The 5,890-nt window shown below is 45.8% G+C and overlaps 1 pseudogene; it reads left to right on the forward strand.

Annotated features, from left to right (window-relative positions):
* The first annotated feature begins 5,200 nt into the window (after window positions 1-5,200).
* LOC141372042 (tryptophan 5-hydroxylase 1 pseudogene) lies at window positions 5,201-5,887 on the forward strand (annotated as a pseudogene).
* The last annotated feature ends 3 nt before the right edge of the window (window positions 5,888-5,890 follow it).

A 5,890-nucleotide genomic window follows, 5' to 3' on the forward strand; every position in this document is an offset into this window, starting at 1 on the left:
AGCATAATTGGCTTTCTTTCCCCTCCTCCATCTCCCTGGGCCTCCAGGGAGGTCAGGACTCACCCAAGGTCACACACGAGTCAGAGGTTAGCTGGAGCATTGGTTTTCAGCCCTTCACTCCTGGGCTCAGACAGAAGAAAAGTGAAATGTCCACCTGATCCCTGACTGTTTGAGATCCAACTCCTCCCCAGTCAGGTGTTATAGGGGGCCTCAGAGGTTATACAGGGTTCTTCCACCCTCCCACCTGGGAAGGGTGCTGCTGGCCCCACTCTGCCTGGGCAGCTGCAAGTTCCAGCACGGCCCCACCCCACAAGGGCACTCTGTAGACACTAATGGATTCATATAGGACTGACTGTTGTGGCCTGTCCGCCCCCATGTACAGCCTTCTTGCGGGCTGTTGGGGGGCACCCCCTGGCGCTGGCTAGATTCTTCATCCCATCTGAGTGATCGGCAGGAAACAGGCAGTAGACAGGACAGCCCTTGGCCTCTGACCATCCAGGGAGGCATCTGTGGCCCTCCAGCTCAGGCCAGAAAGGGTCTTGACAACCCCCACAGCCATTACTGAGCTGACTGTGCTCCTGGCAGTGTAACAGGCCCATGGGCAGTGTAGACAGCCCCACAGGATGTTTCCATTCCCAACGTCTGTGTGGTTGAGACAAGTGTTTCCTCCTTCACAGTCTCTTAACCCTCCAAATGTTGGATGTGGGCCTGTCCTCAATAGCCATACAGCCATTGAGCAGACTGACCCTGCAGTCCTTTGGCCTCCCAATTGTGATATAAACCTTTGACATACATATTTGTTAAGAATTAAGGTTATGGGAGTAAACTGTTTCTCCCAGCAGGCAGTTTCTCAGTGAGGCTGCCTGGTTTCAGAGAGTCACATGCATGATTCAGGGACTGTGGCCTCCAGAAATTCTGCCATGTGTGGATTTGTGGTGTGGAATAATTCTTGAGCCTCCCACTGTTTCAGTGAGTGATACTTTCCTTATCATCCTCACATTTGCTCTCTGTTCTTCAAAAAGGAAAGAGAAGAGACTGGAGAATGAGCCAGTTTGTTCATTGGGGAGTAGCGATTAATGTGGGGGGCAGGTGTGAGTCCGGGGCTCCTTCCTCCCAGGGAGAAAAGTGAAGTCTGTGTGCCTTCCAGTCTCTGAGATGCGAGAACCCAATATCCGAGGCAGGAGCCTTGAGTTTCCTACCAACAGCAAAGTTGCTTCTTCAGCAAGTGGGAGAGCACCTTGCCTTCATGGGAAAACAGCAAGAGCACTGGATGCGTGGCTGCAGCCCGTGACCCTAAGTGACCCCTTCCTTCCTTGGGCTTCAGATCCAAAGCCGTGCAGTCAGTCACCAGTGATGTGGTATCTGCTGCTTTCCCAGCCTGGCATCTCTTCTCACATCCAAGTCCAGCATTTCAGCTTGCCTTTGGGAACAGCATTTCACCTGCCTACCATCCAGACAGTTCCAGAGTGCAGACCCCATTTTCCACACACTTCAGAGATGGGTGTATGATCCAAGTCTACCCAACCCCTTGCTCTATTTTCTGGGTGCTCTGATGGCTTCAAGGATGAGAGTGTGACCCAAGCCGGGCCAAAGACCCTTAAAGCCATGACTTTTCATGGAACCCAAGGGAAAGAGAAACCCTTCCCAGTAGAATGGATGGTGAGTGTGTGTCAGCCTGGAGTTGTGGGAGGCCCCAGATGCAGTGAGAGAGACTGTGCATATGAATGGGGCCACCCCAGAGCACTTAGCAGCATGGAGGGTTGGAGAGGGTCTAGGTCACACTGTGAGAGTGTGAGCCTTTGGGCCTGCCAGGCCCAAACCCACTCTTGTCTCTTGCACGTATTAAGGTATTTCTACCATTAAAAAATATTAACTCCTTTTACTTTAGTAAGTGTATCCAGTCCCTTGCCATCCAAAAAAGAACTGGGTGACACATCAGGATCCACAATCCCTGAGACTCCCCATGCACAGTGTCCTCGCTCAGCAGGGTATGGCTGGGGGATAGGAAGACAGTGAGTGGGGTCGGTTCTAAGGGCAGCCCCAGAACAGTTCTGTCCCTGTTCCTTTTCTGTCCTAGGAGAGGAAAACCCCAAAACAGTGAGAGGAGAACCAGCAGTAAGATGAGGCCCTGGATGGCTAATTGGTCTACCTGTTTTTTCCTTATTTCAGGGTCCATTTTATTATTGTGCATTTTTATTAGGAAATCACCCATTTCCTCTAGGATTCCAGTCCGATGCAATATGTTTCCCTTATTTGAACTTTAATGTCTGGTTGTATTTTTTTAAGATGTTATTTATTTATTTGACAGAGCAAGCGAGCAAGAGAGAGAGCACAAGCAGGGTGAGCACCAGGCAGAGGGAGAAGCAGGCACCCCCAGCGCAGGGAGCCCAACCTGGGGCTTGATCCCAGGATCCCGGGATCATGACCTAAGCCGAAGGCAGACGCTTAACTGACTGAGCCACCCAGGTGCCCCTGATTTCTTCTCTTTTTCTAGTTTTCTACAAAATTGTCACAATTAGTGAAGAAATATTGATATGTTATTTTTAGCGGGAGTCCGTATTTTATTCAGGTTCTCTCTGTTCTACCTTTTCTCTCTCCAGGATCCGATGCCGGGCACCACGCGACATGTTCTCATCATGTGTCTTTAGGCTCTCCTTGGCTGTGATGGTTTCTCAGCCTTGCTTTGTTTCAGTGACCTTGGCAGTGTTGAGGAGGACCGGTCAGGCATTTTGTAGAAAGTCCCCCATTGGGATTTACTTGTTTTCCTCCTGATTAGACTGGGGTTATGGGTTTTGAGGAAGCAGATCAGGGAGGTGAAGTGCTTTGTCATTACTTTACAAGGGAACACTTGTCACTGTCCATGTTAACGTTGGTCACCTGGCTTAGGCAGCATTGGTCAGGCTTCCCCACCAAGAAGATACTCTTTCCCATGTGCAGGAAGACAACTGCCCTGAGCTCCCACTTTAGGAGAGGAGAGTTAGCTCCATTTTCTTGATGAATGGTTGAGTATCTACATCTATTATTTGGATTTCATATAGGAGAGGTCTATTCAATCTGGCTTATAAAAAGCTATGTAATTTGTTAATAAAAAGGCAACAAAGTAATTTAAAAGATCCCAATCCCATTGGCTTCATTGACCAATTCATGAAACAGTCAGCATCCCGTTTAGCAAAAAGAAAGTGGCTCCTTTGAGCTGCAGGGACGGGAAGGATTTTTAAGGCAGAGAGGGGATTGAAAAAAAGAAATTATTAGAAAAGGATGCAGTATTTTAGGCAATGTCCCACTCCTAATGGGAACAGAAGGGGCCATTCAGTTCATTTTCTAGGTTGACCGGTTAAAGTTTACATGGAGGTGAGGGTGTGTGGAACTGCAGTTAGGTCAGGTACTAACTCTTGGTTTGCTGGCTTGGGTCTCTTGACATAAGTGACTCCATTTTGGCCCTGTGGTTTCTTTTTAAAAAATCGTTTATTTGGGGGCACCTGGGTGGCTCAGTCAGTTAAGTGTCTACCTTCAGCTCAGGTCATGATCTCAGAGTCCTGGGATCGAGCCCCACGTCGGGCTCCCTGCTCAGTGGGGGGTCTGCTTCTCCCTCTCCCTCTGTCTCTCCCCTCTGCTTATGCACTCTCTCTCCCTCTCAAATAAATAAATAAAATCTTAAAAAGAATCATTTATTTTTACCAGCACGGACACCAGGGTAGGTTATGTTCCAGCACTACAGTGTTTGGTCGCCTGCTCATTCGTCTTTTGGTGATGGAGAGCACATTCCATTGGCTCCTGCTTTCCATTGACGTCATTCCATCTCTGTGGCTCTTATCTTGGTACTTCCTTACTTTCTGATACATCAAGATTATCCTGGCTCCTATACTTACTGTCCAAGTTCTAGCATCAGCAAGTTCTTTAAGGAGCTCTGGTTAGTAGAGAATGGTATTAAGGTCTTACACGTGGGAGCTAAATGTCCATGCTCAGCGGACAATGCAAGGCAATATATGTCTGTATTCCCACCTATGTCGACACACCTAATGATAAAGATTTCTATGTGGAACCATCTGCGTCCATATTAAGCTAAGGATGAGTTTATACTGATGTCTCCAACCTCGTCCGCCACCACATGGAGACTGTGATCTTCTCCCTTTGCTGATCTGTAACTTCCTACTATAACAGTGACAAACCTGGCTCTCACCACCGGCCCTTTATTTAATTCATTGCTCCATTCCAGATTACCGATGTGGTGTTTTCAGAACTGTTAGCTACCACTCTGTTGGCAGAGAACTTTATCAAATAGAGTCCACTGTATACGTACAGTACATTTTTTCTTTAATCTACAGATTCCATTCATTTCCAAAATTACTTAGGTCAGCACCTTTTGTCATACAACCTACAGTGAGGGTTTTTTCCCCCATATGTTTCTAATACAGTTAGATTATGTGTCACGTTCTGCATTCCATTGAAGGCAAGGAAGAAATTATCCTTGTTCCAAGTTTCTTACTGCGGGATGGAGAAAGAAATTGACATGAGACAGATAAATAGGAGAAAAAAACCTAAAGTGCAATGATGTGCACATGGAGACGCAATAATGATCCTGAGGTCTAAAGAAATGACCAAGGAAGCCAGGTTTTATACTTTTTGGACAAAGAGAAACTATACCTGTGATGAAATCACAGGACAAAGAAAACTTAACCTTGGGAGCTTCAATTAGTAAGGAATTCTAAACAAAATTTGGGCTGGGGTCGTAAATTAGTAAAAAGTAACAAAGGTTGTTTATACAGCCTTATGGGCTCCAAATCTCCCATCTCTGTTGATGTTGAAATCTCTTTACCTCCTGGTACAGGGACACCTTCACATGGGAGATTGATTTCCTTTGCAGGGGGACAGAGGAGGATCTAAGTGTCCTCATTGCATAGGCTGTCTCTTAAGTAACTTTTATTTAAAATGATCTGTATGTCAAAGTGGCAGATTTGTGGCAGCCTGCCCTTGGCCCGCACACCATCCCGTGACACTGCAACATCCTAAAGAACTTACTTTCAGTAGATTATTATTTACTCTTTGGGATGTAGAAATGTTTGTATTTTTTAAAGATTTTATTTTTAAGTAATCTCCACACCCAACATGGGGCCCGAATTCACAATCCGAAGATCAAGAGTTGCACTCTCCAGTCCCAGCTTACCGCCCGCAGCTGCACAGAGAACTACACCAACTGACAATGATTGAAGACAATAAGGAAAATAAAGACCATTCCTTAGAAAGAGGAAGAGCAACTCTCAATTTTTCCTTGAAGAATGAAGTTGGTGGACTTATAAAACCACTGAAAATCTTCCAGGAGTAGCAGGTGAACCTGTTACATATTGAGTCCTGAAAATCAAAGAGAAGAAACTCAGAATTTGAGATTTTTGTTGACTGTGGTATCAACAGAGAACAATTGAATGACATTTTTCATCTGTTAAAGTCCCATACTAAGGTTCTCTCTGTGAATCCACCAGAAAATTTTACTGTGAAGGAAGATGGTATGGAAACTGATCCTTGGTTTCCAAAGAAGATTCCTGACCTGGACCATTGTGCCAACAGAGTTCTGATGTATGGTTCTGAACTGGATGCAGATGATCCTGGCTTCAAAGACAATGTCTACTGTAAAAGATGGAAGTATTTTGCAGACTTGGCTATGAACTATAAACATGGAGACCCCATTCACAAGGTTGAATTCACTGAAGAGGAGATTAAGACCCGGGGAACTGTGTTCCAAGAGCTCAACAAACTTTACCCAACCCATGCCTACAGAGAGTATCTCAAAAACTTACCTTTGCTTTCTAAATATTGTGGATACCGGGAAGATAATATCCCACAATTGAAAGATGTCTCAAAGTTTTTAAAAGAGCACACGGGATTTTCCATCCGT

The sequence above is a fragment of the Callorhinus ursinus genome, unplaced genomic scaffold, assembly GCF_003265705.2.
Source record: "Callorhinus ursinus isolate GAN/ISIS: 27379988/994484 unplaced genomic scaffold, GSC_fseal_2.0 scaffold459, whole genome shotgun sequence".
NCBI lineage: Eukaryota > Metazoa > Chordata > Mammalia > Carnivora > Otariidae > Callorhinus > Callorhinus ursinus.